Here is a 15,338-nt window from a genome sequence, read left to right on the forward strand (position 1 = left end):
TACTTGCATGTGTATGGTGTGCGTATTTTCTTATTGTATGGCATTTCTGATGTGGTTAAGGAAGGGAGTCATAGTCACCTTCTTAGTCGGGATCTACACGATGCACCACTTCCTGCCATTGTCTGTTTAGCTTAGCATTATATATATTGTATGTACATGCATGGTTTTTTTGCAGGTTGCAGGTACCGGGTATTAACTTCCCTAAATTGCTAGGATGAGCGTACCCTATTATACTATCTCAATGATAAGAGAAGGGAGATACATTCTCAAGTCCAAATCCCAAACCCTTAAACCATTTGTCCTAGTGAGTTAGGACAAGTATCAGAGTTGAGTACCTGCCGAATGTGTCAGATGACATATTTCGTGATTTTTAACCCTTTAGACTAATTTTGTATGATTTGTTCTATGATGGCTTTTCATATTTTATCTTGGAGGTCTATGGTGAATTTTCTATTAATTAAGTCTTAATAAATAAATTTAATTAATAAATTAATTATTTTGGAGAAAATTAATAAAATATCATGATCTTTGATAGTTTGAGTATAATTAATTAAATGAGAATTAATTGAGAGAAAAGAATTAAATAAAAGAAAATTAGAAATTAAAATTAATAATAATTATAAAATAATAATAAAGTCATAAATAAATAATAATAATAAAAGTTATAAAAATTAAAATCGAAGTTATAAAAATTTAAATAGAAATTATATAAAAAGTGGATTGGAGTTATAAGCTTGCATGGGAGTTAACACACTTCTCTATTTCTCATGTGTCAACAACACGGGGGTTTGTGCATCAATTAAGCACATGGTGTCTACAACCCTAAGGCTCATCTTGAAGGTTTGAAAAGACCTATGCTTACTTGGTGACACCTTTCAGCTATTTCTAGAAACATTCTAGAGGTTTCCTGAGAGCTCTTTATATTCAGACATCCCTAGAAGCTTAGGTATAGCATTTGGAGTGCAATTGGAGCATTGGAGGATTTGAGAATTCTGAAAAAGGGAGCTTGCTCTATGGGTTTTCTGAGCAAGAGCGAATTAGCATCAAAATCTGGGTAGATTCTTATGATTTTACTTATGCTATTTCCACATCTTGCATTCCCTATCTTCTTCGTGCCTTCCATATGTCTTCTGAGGAATTTCATATTTTTATTGTATGCATTCTCAATATGGGCAATTGAATTTATGTGGAAATCTTTACATGCATAGATCTGAAAGAAAATAGGGCTAGGGTTTAAATTCATAGCCAAACCCATTAGATTATTTATTGGATAAATTTGAAGATCAAAGATTTAAAGGAAAATTTTGAAAATTAGAATTTCTAAGTAAACTGTGTATATTCTTGAATCTGCATACACATATAAGTATATATCAATATATACATATATATGTATGTGTTGTGATGGTGATAAACTCTGTGTGTGTATATATATATACACATATATATATATATATACATATATATACCCATATATATATACATACATATGTATATATATACATATATATATTTATTTATTTATATAATAATCGACTGTCAAATTGCGATAGAGTTTCATGTTAATAGTATTTCATATCGCATGGGAATGTTTTTATAAAAAAATGTTATTGAAAATCACGTTAAATATATATATATATATAAATATATATATATATATATATATATATATATATATATATATATATATATATATATATATATATATATATATATATATATATATATATATATATATATATGATGTTGGGCGGGTATTATATACCCCACCCACCACAGGTCTGCGAGATCGCAAGGTACCTGCGACTGTAGTGTACCTACGATCTGCAGTGTACCTACAGTGCGGATGTATTGGGCCGCACAATTTTAAAATCGCATTGCGATTTGAGTTTGGTTTTAAATTATATAAAGTTTTATTTGCAATGTTATTTCATATGAGATTTGGATATGAATCTCGATTTTGTTGCAATATCATTAATTATTAAATGTTATTATATATATATATATATATTTATGTATATATATATATGTATAAGTATATATGTATATATAATTAATTATAAATGAATATTATAAAGTTCTAAATTAATGGATCACTCTTTTGATTATTTAAAATATTGATATTGAGCTTGTCAATTATGAAGAGATATTAATAATTAATTTAATTAAACTCAATTTAATTAAGATTAGTTATTAGAATATATAATTGAAGTTTTGATTCATTGAGAGTGTCAATTTTTAAAAAATGTTATATAAACAAAATATTATTAGATCAATTAGAAAATTGAGTCTAATAGTTTTAGGGAGAAACTTTTATCTATCAAACAAATACATGGGTTAGGGAAAACGTGAAATTTCTCCACTTAATATAATTTGGAAAAAACGTAAACTGAGACTTTTTAAATTCAAATTTGAAAACTTAGCAAAACCAAAACATGTGTTTACATTGTGTATTCTTTATGCTATTGTTTTGGGTTTTGGGTTGACTATTGTTGACCAGTATAGGATGTCTACCAGAGGCTTGGGGGTTATGTGATTGTGATGTCATGATGATGTTTTAATCTCGATCTTTATAAACCCAACCATGGTTTGTGATGGAATGCTCTATGTATTGGATGTGATTACTGATTGTTATAGTTGAGATTCTTGTGTATGAGACTCTTTACCTAACCATTATTTTGGTCATCGATCAGTTATCCTTGATTATTTTCTAGTCGCCATGATGGGACTGAGATGTGGATTTATTCTTGATGATGTCATGTTGTGACATGTTTGACTCAACCATTTTTGGAGTCTTCGATCAGTATGATTAAGATATATATATTTTGGTTATTGAGAACCATTGGATATTTGATTATCAGTGATACTTCAGCTGACAATAGAGAGCTTTTGTGTTCATGATTTTCTATGGATGTTTGCTCATGGAGATTTGATGCTTTTATGCATATTTAATGATTTTATTATAGATTATCTTTTGTGATTTTGAGATTTATGAGTCCATGAGCATTAGGGTAGGATATCTGCATGTAGTGACAGGAAGTGGCTTGCAATGGGGGCCGAGGCCCTAAGAGGCTGCCAGGGTAACTCATTGTAAGTTAGATTAATAAGTGATAACATTCACACCTAATACTAACTGAATGAACCTAAAAAGATAAGTATTTTGTTCTTGCCCATGCCTTGAGTGCTTGTACAGGCTAGGATGGGAGTAGTGAGAGACATGGTTGCGACCTTGCATTCCATAGTATGCCTCGTCAGTATGAGAGGATACTAGTGGCCGCATGAAATCAGTATGGACCTGTGGAGTTTCGCTAACTGCCAGGGTAACTTGTACGTGATAATTGCGATGACACTTTCCCGCTTGCATAGTAGGTTCCTACATGTCGTTGTGTGCCTCTGGGATTAGATGTCAGATTTTGTGTCTGGAACCTTTGAGTTAGTATACTTTTAGGATTCCTAGACTTATGGAGATTTCTGCTATGTGATTTTGATAGCTTGTTTGGGACTTGAGGTTATCTCCTCAGCACGGTGGGAGTGGTAGTGTATTTTCCACTCTTATCATTTTGAGATTCATTGAGACATCGTGGCTGATGTGTCCTTCATGATGGTGGATATGTCTTCTTTTTCATTTATGATTAGCATATGTTAGATGATGTTATCTTATGCTTTTATTTGCATATTAGATTACTTCTACATATGATGTTGTATTTATTAGGAGTGACATTCCTACTATGTAATACCGATGATCTCTTCGGTGATTTGGAATGTTACGCACGGAGGGATGGCTAGGATCCACGATGGTCTAATGATGCTATTGACGGTTTGGAGGAACCGTGCACTTAGTTTATTATGTTTGATCTTTATGATGGATGTATATGTTCTCTATGATGTTGTATCATGTGATTATCTCTACTTTGATGTATTATGGATTAGAATAGGATGATGTACCTTATTCTACATATGTATATTCTTAGTGCCTATCATACCCTGTGACATGTACAGTGGATGATTGTGCATTCTGGAATGTAATTCAAAAAGGACATTTGTATATTGGATGTATCATTATTATTTCATGTGGATGTTGTGCTAGATGGATTCATGTATGTAATTCAACGTTAAGGGATCTTAAAGAATGTAATCTGTTATTTATGTTATGTTTACTTTCAGATGGACATTGCTATTGCTTCCGTTATTGTGCATAAGTTATATGTGGTATTTACTTTCAAAAAAAAAAAAATTGCTTCTAAACTTAGTGAAATTATAGGTTAATTCTTTGGTTCCCTTGGTGGGGCATTACACTTTGTGACTGATTTCTTCTCATTATAACTTGTTACTAAGTTCCAAAATTTCATTTCATTAAAGACTTCTTGCATAGATAGCTAGAAGCAATTTTGCCTGGTATTCTAGTCGATAGTAAGTACCACCTTTTGATTTGGGATCTTAATTTGCTATGTAGTGGGGTCATAATGAGCAATCCACTCTAGGATTAACTCAAGAGCTTGGAATACCACTAGAAACCTCACAACCTCTACAAGGCTAGTCTCCTTCAATTTCTGTGTAATGGGGTAGATGGGATTAGACCTTGACCTCATGTAAGTCCCCCAAATAATAAAACTTAAGTTGTGTGTCACTCACCACTTCCCACTCATAGCCTATTCCATTCATATTATCATATCCTATGAAATTCAATGCCATGGCTAAATTCTTATATCAGAAAGAAAGGCATTGTTTAGTTGTGGTACCATTTGAAAACTATAATAAGAAAACCCTTAGAAAATGAACTTTTATGGATTCTTTGTGTGGTTTTAGGTCCTTTTTGCACTACATGAATGAGGTGTACCGAATTTAATTAGGATTGACAATTTGGTGTTAACAATTAAATTTTAAATGAATTCCCAATGGTTAATGGTTGGAAAATAATGTGAGCACATCCCATCAATTTTACTTCATATCTCAAAAGACTTGATTCCCTTTTCTTTCCTTTCTAACTTGAAGTAGTGACATTTTTCAATTTCTGACTCTTAGCTTTGTGTTGTAAGTCGGTGGTCCTTTTGATTAATGGGAAATCCAAGAACATTCTTTTCCTACCTCTTAAGTGAGATGTAAGACTTGGAGAAGTTATTCTTTACTTTTTCTGGAAGTCTTCTATTTTGTTTCCTTCCCATCTTTATGGAATTATAGGGGAAATTATTCTTCTCCACTGAAGTAGCCTTACTGAATCACTGAAAGACTATTCTTCTTTCCCTTGTTTATCATTTCATGGTTCTTGCATTATCACTTACCCACAGGGGGTGCACCAATATCATTACTTTCCAAAACCACGTAGTATGCATGAGTTATCTTTGAGAGAATAATCTTGCACCTTTATTTACTTCACCATAAATAATGCAATTTCTATTACTTGTAGGGGCAAAGACACTTTAGCATTTCTTCAGTCACACTAGTAGCATAAATTGATAAAATATGGAGTTCTAGATAATGGAATGACATTATCTTTACTTGGATTTATTTCTCATCAGGGATTCACTAACAAATTACCCATCCACTTAGACATGTGAAGTACCTAATGAGACTCACAAGTACTGAGTTCTACCTAAACCTGTATAACATGATCAAAAGAAAAGCAACAAAAGAGAAATCTTGAAAACTTGCACAACTAGGGAAAACCCAATGAGAAAACAATTTGACTCAAAATTTGACTCAGACTTAGAAGTGAGCTTTAAAGCTTGGACTTCACTATACTACCTAATACAAAAGGATGGGGGACTAAAATGGTTGAAACAATACAATAATCATTCCAACCATTCCATACATTACAAACAAGGAAATACTTTCCTTTACACAAGTTACAACCAAATAAGTAGGTCAGCCTACTAGGACTTCACTAATGCATAAATAAATAAATAGACCCATGTTAAGATACACACAATTATAGAATAATTATGTAAATCAAATTAGATGCGATGATTTGTAATTAATTATCACCACATTAATCAACATGCTACACCATTATATAGACTTCCAAAGCAATAAACCACATGTGCAACACTAGAAATCATCACATCATTAACCAAATGACCCAAAAATTCTAAAGCATGCACTAATCTAGGTCATCTACCAGTCACTATGCTCACAAACCTTAAGTCCATTTGGCCAACATGCTATATCCAAAATACAATAACTACCTTTGCCATAATTCAAGCCTTTAACCAATCTTTACCAAATAAATTTTAACTTACTCAGACCATCACATAAATTCTATATGATCATAGACATTAGGTCTACACTCATCCTTCAAAACATATCCAAGCTTGCATAGTGAGAAGTATTGTGTACTATTCATACTATATTATTCAATAACTTGTAACACACATAATCTAAGCCTATCTAACTCAGTTATGCATTGGTTGTTATGGTTCACACTTGCAATGAAAGAACCTTAAAAAACGTGTTTGGAGGAAAGAAAAGGAATACAAAAAGACATATATTGCTACTATATAGAAACATTTAATAAACCTAAATCTCAACATTAACAACATGAAAATACATTTACAAATAGCTCACAATAAGATAATCTAATATGATACACATATATGCACTTTAAATAATATGATAATGTTTGAAACAATTGATTAATTGTGTATTGTCTTTGATGTTACACAAAATGTCATATCATTGCTAGTTAGTGTATATCGAGCTCACTCAAGCATTGAAGATAGTTTCCTATGTCTACCGAGAATTCTAGAGTTTGCCTAGTTTAGAAGACAACGTCTACTGAGTTCACTTGGGTGAAAAAGTAAAGCTTGTAAAATTTGAGTGTTAACCGAGCTCACTCAATTAATGAAGAAAATTTTGGATGGAACCAATGTTAATTGAGCTCACTTAGTTATCAAAAGAACTTTGTGAATATGTAGTGTTAACTGAGTTCACTTGGTTAACATAGGAAAATTTCTTTGAGTTAGTATCTACTGAGTAGGGTCAGCTAATGAAGGATTTTCTTGTTTTGGCATATTGATTTCAATTGAATTGTTTGTTGGTTCTAGCCGACTGAGAAGATGAATATTAATTATTCTAAGTTGTATTCAAGTAGACTTGAAAATGTGTAAGATATAAATATAAGGTCAAGTTGAGAATTGAATGTGTGGAACACAATTGAAGATTTGATGATGCTTAGAGGAAGCAAATAAGAAGGATAAGCATAATATCTTTGTTGAGATGCAAAGATACATTCGATCAAAGAATGATCAAGTATACAAGCTAGAATTGAGATCTATAATTAGCAATTCAGTTACACCAAAAATTAGGTCATCTCATTGTTACTTTCTAACCATTGTAGTAGTGATCTAAATCTCTTAACCAAGTTGGCTTAATAGTTATTTGTAAATCCTCTAACAAGGTGACATTTCTATTTGAAGTGTCTCAAGACCTCTAATAAGGCCACTCCTAACTAGGTGATTAAATCCTCTAATAAGGTTACACCTAATAGTATGTTTTGTAACCTTTAATAGGGTTGGCTCCTAATAGGGCTCAGTTCAGAAGAGTGAAAATCAGTATCTAGTTGCAATTGGTGATTTTTCCCAAATTGGGTTTCCATGTTAAAATCTTATGTTCATATTTTTCTTTATATGTTTGCAACTAAGTTAAAGTAATATCAATCAAAGATAATATCTTAAGATTTTCATGTTAATCATTTACCAAGCTATTTTAGTGTTTACCAAGTTAAACCATTTTTCTTCTGTGTTTACTGATGTACAATAGAGTTCAATTTTGATTTATATTGACATCTAAGGGGTTTGGGATTTATTTTAGTGGTAAATGATTCACCCCTCCCCTCTCAGTTACCCCTCTTATATTTCCAACAATTGGTATCAGAGCATTTCGTGCTTGCAAAGAAGGTTTTAAGGACCAAAGCTAAAGGTCAAGATGTCTTATAGAAGAGAGATTCTCAAGTTGAACCGAGACAACTTTGTAGCATGGCTAAGACTTATTAGGTTACATTTTGGAAACTATCAGTGATTTAGGTTGTAAATATCTTGATAATGAATACAAGACTCGGGTATGTGCAGGATCATGGTCAACTAAACTATGCCCTTAACTGGCAATAAAAAATCAAAAAATCAGAGTTATGTCAACTTGACGTGCAATTTTCTACTTGTTATTAACTTTATATCAAAAAGTTGAGAGAAAAGAATCTCTAAAAAATTGAATCTAGTGTCTAAACTACTAGGACTTATCTGAAAAAAATAAAAATTGATTCGACAAAATTTTGAATTTTAATGCAATATTACAAAAAATTTAGAAAAAAAATAAGAAGTAGACGTATGTGTAACCACCTTAATCAAAATCAAATGATAATATTTTTTAATAATATTCTAGATATAAGTAGTAGACTCATGCCTAGATGTGACACATATTTTTGGGTATTTTTATTCTTAAAAAAATTAATAATTAATTTTTGACTTTAGTATTTTTGGAATAAAAAAACTCTCGTGTCGTACCATTTTAACTAATTCAAAACTCTATAAAATTCAATTTTTCATTTTTTTTCCTTATAGTAGAAGAAACATAGAATGTGATACATCTTTTGGATTTAAAAAATGTTGTACCATTTGAAAGTTATAGTTATTTTTCATGTAGTGTGTTAGTCAGCACTTTATGCGTAACTCCATTAGAAAATAAGTAATAATTACTTACTAAACTCATAATTTGACAAACTTTACATTTATGGAAAGATACGAACATTATTAAGAAACCCTTTTCATTTCATCAAATTTTGGAGGAAAAAAGTAGTTAGCTACATGTTTGAAGTAAAAATCACATAAAAACAAGGCAAAAGTACATTTTAAGGATTTTTTTAAAGTTGACCATATAGGTTTGGTATCAAAAAATATAGTAGACCTTATAAAGATATTAATTATTTTCATTTAGTATTAAGGTGGGTGGGAAAAATATTGGAATAGATTTTGAAATGGTTTGAGATATTTTAGAACTACAGATTTTTTAGATCACCACTTTTTGGCACACCATGATCTTGCACATACCCACTTCTACTTGAAAAATAACAATTGAAGATGTTGCTGAAAGGAAAAATAATAACATCATGATGATTGACATTGCTTCTACTCTTAATTATGCTAAATTTGATGAAGTCAAAAGTTGCAATACAACTTATGATATGTGGATCAAACTAAAAGTCATCTATGGAGGAGATGACAATGTTAGAAGAGCTAAAGCTGAAATTCTTAGAGGACAGTTTGATCAAATGAAGATGGGAGAAGATGAATACATTGCAAAATATGTTGAGTGAATTAAAAAAAGTGTGAGCACAATCAAAGCATCTAGGGGAGACATTGATGAAAAAACAATTGTAAGCAAGGTACTCAGAACCCTTTTTCCTATCTATGCAATTAGAGTGTCTACTATTCAAGAAATGAGATATGATCCAAATAACAATATAACTTTAGATGCTCTAGTTGAAAGATTGACAACTTTTGAGTTGGATAACTATGATAACTATGTCCCTAGTTCCAAAGGTATTGAGTTTGCAATTGAAGCAAAGCTTTCACTCAAGAAAAATGGTAAGAAATAAAAGGTCAATCAATCAGAAAGTGAAGAAGAAGAACAAAGTTTAGACAGTAACCTTGAAGTTGTTGAAGGGTAAAGTTACAAAGCTGTGTCACCTTTCAGGATGACTTATTAGAATGACTAAATTTAAGTATTTCTATCCAAAAATTAATTTTTTTCAAACATATAATCTAGATAAATTCATTCTAAATAAGTTATATATGGTCTCACACTTTTCCAATGGAGAATGTCTATTAAATGCATGTTTTATACTTGTTTGTATCCAATCACTAAAGAAATAAAATTATTTCAGAAAACTGACATTTCAATAACTCTTACTATTTTTTATAATATTTTTTTAGTAACATATAAATACCATTTTTTGGAGCTCAAAGTCAAGAATATCTCGTATAGAGTTTAGAGTGTTATAATTAGATATAGTATATTGTAATTAAAAAATTCTATAAGCACATATTCAAACACTCAAAAAGATGTCGATTTTGAGAAAGAAAAAAATGTTAAATCATATTAATTTTTAAAAAAATTATATGGAGTTCTAGAGGAAAGAGTCCTCTTCAAGAATGTATAATTTCTCTTTTGGTTAGAATAGATTTATTTTCAAAAGTGTGGTGGGAGATGAAAACTATCGATTTTAGGTGAGATGAAATTTGAATCATTATAAAAGAGAAAATATAGGTCTAAAGTCAATTTTTATATTTTTTTGTTCTAGCTATATATGTTATATATAACATAGTTTGAGCTTAAATGGAAATAAGTTCATTTCTATACAGTTTTGTGGTGGGAACTAACCCCTAATTTTTAACATTTTTTAGCAACTGAAAAATCATCTATAAAAATTAGGATTTAAATATATCAATTCTTTTTCCAAATAATTATTAAAAATTACAATGCTAAACTTCATCTATTTCTACACATTTCATTAGTTTACTTCATTTTCAAATTCTAAATAATAATACCATTTTTATGTCATTGAAGGTGAACAATTATACTTTTGTTAGCCTTTTTCCTTTACAAAAGGGTGACATAGGTTTGTGCTTTTACCCCAAAGCCCTACTTGCAAATAAATATTCCAAAGGTAGAGGAAAGTACAAAGTTAAGATTCCTCTAATATGTTTTTTCTTGTGAAGAAGTTGGTCACATTGCTGCAAGGTACCCAAATAGAGAAAACAAGGATGAAAAGAAAAGCAATAAGTTAAGAGGCAAGAAGGAATTCAAAAACTACAAGGACTACAAGGAAAAAGCTAAGAAATCTTGTTTTATGGCTAAAGATTTTGATAACAGTGAAGATGAAATGGTATATATTGTTGTAAAAGATGAATCTGATGATGAAAGAGATAAAATGGTACTTATCTCTCATGTTAGCAAAAATGATTCATGGATTATTGATAGTGGCTACTCACATCATATGACTGGAGACAAAACAAAGTTTGAGCACATGGGACATTATGATGGTGGTACTATGAGATTTAGAAACAATGAACCTTATTGCATAAAGGAAAAATGTTGTATCTCATTAACTAATGAACCTAGATATGAAAATGCTTATTGGGTTGAAGGACTAAAGCATAATCTATTAAGTGTGGCACAGTTGAATAACATTGGATTCAAGGTAGAATTCCTGAATGGGAAGGCCAAATTGTTGGATGGCAAAGGAAATATGGTAAGATCTAGCAAAAAAATAAAAGGTAATTTATTCTATCCAGATCTTAGTGAAAGTTCATGTTTTATTGCTTGAGTAGAAGAAAGTTGGTTATGGAACAAAAGATTATGTCATGTAAACTTTGATAACCTAGTCAAGATAAGCAAAAATAAAAGAGTAAGAGGTATTCCTAGCTTGAGGATACTTGATATGGGTCTATGCAAAAATTGGTAAATTGGCAAGATGAGAAAAACTAGCTTCAAAAGAAAAAATTATCATTCGAAAGAAATCTTAGAGCTTGTACATACAAACTTATGTAGACCTATTGGAATAGAGAGTTATAGTGGAGATAAGTTCTTTATTCTTTTAATTGATGATTATTCTAGAATGATATTGTAATGTATCTAAAAGAAAAATCTAAAGCTTTTAAAAAATTTAAGTGGAATCTAGCAAGAGTAGAAAAAGAAATTGGAAAGAAGCTAAAATGTTTGAGATCAGACAGAGGTGGTGAATTCATTTTCAATGAGTTTAATGAATTCTGTATTGAAAAAGGAATTAAGAGAGAAGTATCAGCCCCTGGTACACCTCAGTAGATTGGTATAGCTAAAAGAAGGAACATATCCATCATGTATTGTGCAAGAACATTGATGATAGAAAAGAATGTTGTAATCAAAGACTAGAAAGAAGTAATCAATACTGTAGTGAATACCTTGAACAGAGTACAGTCGAAGAAAGACTCAAATAAAACTCCTTATGAACTATGGTATGGCTACAAACCTAATGTAAGTTACTTGAAAGTATTTTGTAACAAATGTTATATCTTGAAATAATCTAGGAAAGGTAAGTTTGATGTCAAAGGTGATGAAGGCATATTCCTAGGATACTCAGGGCAGAAGTAAAACATACAAATATTTGAATCTATCTACTTATAAAATCATAAAAAGTGCACATGTGAGAATTGATGAGTTTGTAGAAAAGAGTGAAGAAGAGAGCAACAAAGAACCTAAGGATTACAAAAGATTTGTTTACTATGAACCTGATACTTTGCCAAATCTATTTGGAAGATAGGAGACTTCACCTCCTATGTCCCCAAAATCTTCAAAAGCTACTGAGTTGTAATCAATGCAACCCGAGTCATAGTTTGAAGGACCTAAGTCACAGTCAGAAGCTACCAAGTTGTTGTTGGAACAAACCAAGTCTAATGGACCCAAGTCATAGATAGTGGGACTCGAGCTTAATATAGAAGATCATGGTGAAATCAATGAAACAAACTCCAAATCCAAAGCACTTATGTTAGCAAGATATGTCAGAAGGCATCATGCACCTAATTAGATCATTGGAGATAGGTCAGATGAAACAATGACAAGAAACAAATTGAAAGGTACATGTTTTCTTGCTGAATTTGAATCTAGAAATGTTAAAGATGCTTTGGATAATGAAAGTTGGATTGAAGCAATGAATGAGGAAATAGAACAGATTGAGAAGAACAAAAATTGGACTCTTGCTCCAAGACCCAAAGATAAAAATGTAATTGGCAGAAAATGGGTATTTGGAAATAAGCTAAATGAAGATGGAGAATTTTCCATAAATAAAGAAAGGTTAGTATGTAAAGGTTATTCTCAAGAAGAAGGTATTGATTATGGTGAAAGTTTGCTCAAATTGCAAGATTAGAAGGTGTTAGAACTTTACTAGCATATGCAACTCATAGAGGATATAAAGTTTATCAAATGGATGTAAAATCTGCATTCTTAAAAGGAATTCTTGATGAGGAATTCTACATAGAACAATCTGAAAGTTTTGTAGATCCTAGTAAAAGAGATATAGTTTGCAAATTACCAAAGCATTATTTGGTCTTAAGAAATCCCTCATAGCTTGGTATGAAAGACTTCATAACTACTTGATAAAGATTGGTTTTCAAAGAACAAATGATAACAATAGTCTCTATATCAAAGGACTAGACAAGAAGATTGTGTTGGCAGAAATATTCATGGATGACACTTTATTTATAGAAAATGATGACTTGTGCAAGGCATTTTCAGAAGAAATGAGTAAAGAATTTGAGATGTCTATGTTTAGGGAGATAAAATTCTTTATTGGATCATAGACCCATCAGAAAAATGATGGTATCTACATTACTCAATCTAAATATATCAAGGAGATACTAAAGAAATTTGGAATGGAAGACTCAAGACTAGTTGAAACTCCTATGTCTACTAGACATAAGATTTCCAAAAATGATGATTCCAAGGAGGTAGATTAGACCACAAATAGATTAATGATTGGAAAAATGTAGTATGTAGTGTAAACAAGGCTTGATATTGCATTAGCAGTTGGTATGGTGGCAAGATTCTCAACAAATCCCAAAGAAAATAACATGACAACAATCAAAAGAACCATGAGATATCTATAAGGTATTGAAGACTATGGTTTATGGTACAAAAAGGAGGCAATTTGGATTTAAAAGCATTCAAAGATGCTGATTGGGCCAGAAGTATTGATGATAGAAAAAGCACCAATGGTGGAGCATTATTTCTTGATAAAATACTAGTGTCTTGGAAAAGAAAGAAACACAATTGTATTTCTCAATCCACAACAGAGGCAAAATATGTGGTAGCAATAGTTAATTGGTCTAATATTGTTTGGTTCAAAAAACTTGTTGACAGGTATGAAGATAGAGATCAAGGATGCAGTGGTTATATATTGTGATAAGACCAATGCAATTAATATATCAAAGAATTTAGTGATGCATACCAAAACAAAACACACTGCTATAAAATATCATTTTTTAGAGAATGTACAAGATAAAGAGGTAAGATTAGAATATGTTTAAATACAAAAGAACAAATTATAGACATATTGACTAAGCCATTACCTAAGGATGCATTTTTGTATCTAACAGGTAAACTAGGGGTCATTCTCCTATCCGAAGCTCACTAAATGAAGTTTAATGATACATCAACTAGAACATGTTGAAGATCAATTAGTTGATGCAATATTGACAAAGGCGCATTGCAAATGAATGGGTACATGAGGTATATTGATATTTACTAAACATTTTCTTTGGCATGAGATGTCAAAGAGGGAGAAGTTTAATGTCATATCTCATAGAAATTTTATCACTTCAAGAGATGACAAAAAAGGAGATATCAAAGGCAGAAGTTTGTTGACAAAGAGAGAAACTCAAGGTGGAGGGAGTTCACACTAATAGAGGGAGTTCTCATGGATGAGAATTAGAATGAAACTAAGGATATGTTCCTTACTTTGTTCCTGCTCTAAAATTTCATTGCATTACGACATGTTGTGTTGCCATCAATGCCAAAGAGGGAGATTGTTGGAAATAATTGATTAATTGTGTATTATCTTTGATGTTACACAAAATGTCATATCATTGTCAGTTAGTGTCTACTAAGCTTACTCAAGCATTGAAGACACTTTCCTGTGTCTGTTGAGCATTCTAGAGTTTGTCTAGTTTAAAAGATAGTGTCTACCGAGTTCACTTGGGCGATAAAGTAAAGCTTGCAGAAGCTGCGTGTTAACTGAGCGCACTCGATTAATGAAGGAAATGCTAGATGGAACCAATGCTAATTAAGCTCACTTGGTTACCAAAGGAATTTTTTGAATATGTAGTGTTAACTGAGTTCACTTGGTTAACATAGGAAAATTTCTTTGACTTAGTATCTACCAAGAAGGGTTAGCTAATGAAGGATTTTCTTGTTTTGGCATATTGAGTTCAATTGAATTGTTTTTTGGTTCTAGCTGACTGAGAAGCTAAATATTAATTATTCTAAGTTGTATTCAAGCTGACTTGACAACGTGTAAAATATAAATATAAGGTTAAGCTAAGAATTGAATGTGTGGAACACAATTGAAGATTTGATGATGATTAGAGGAATCGAATTAGAAGGATAAGAAGAATATCCTTGTTGAGATGCAATGATACATTTGATCAAAGAAGGATCAAGTATACAAACTAGAATTGAGATCTATAATTAGCAATTCAGTTGCATCAAAAATCAGGTCATCTCATTGTTACTTTCTAACCATTGTAGCATTGATCTAAATCTCTTAACCGAGTTGGCTTAACAACTATTTGTAAATCCTCTAACAAGGTGGCATTTCT

Source organism: Cupressus sempervirens, chromosome 10 (genome assembly GCF_028749045.1).
Source record: "Cupressus sempervirens isolate cs-2001-9-10 chromosome 10, ASM2874904v1, whole genome shotgun sequence".
Classification (NCBI taxonomy): Eukaryota; Viridiplantae; Streptophyta; class Pinopsida; order Cupressales; family Cupressaceae; genus Cupressus; species Cupressus sempervirens.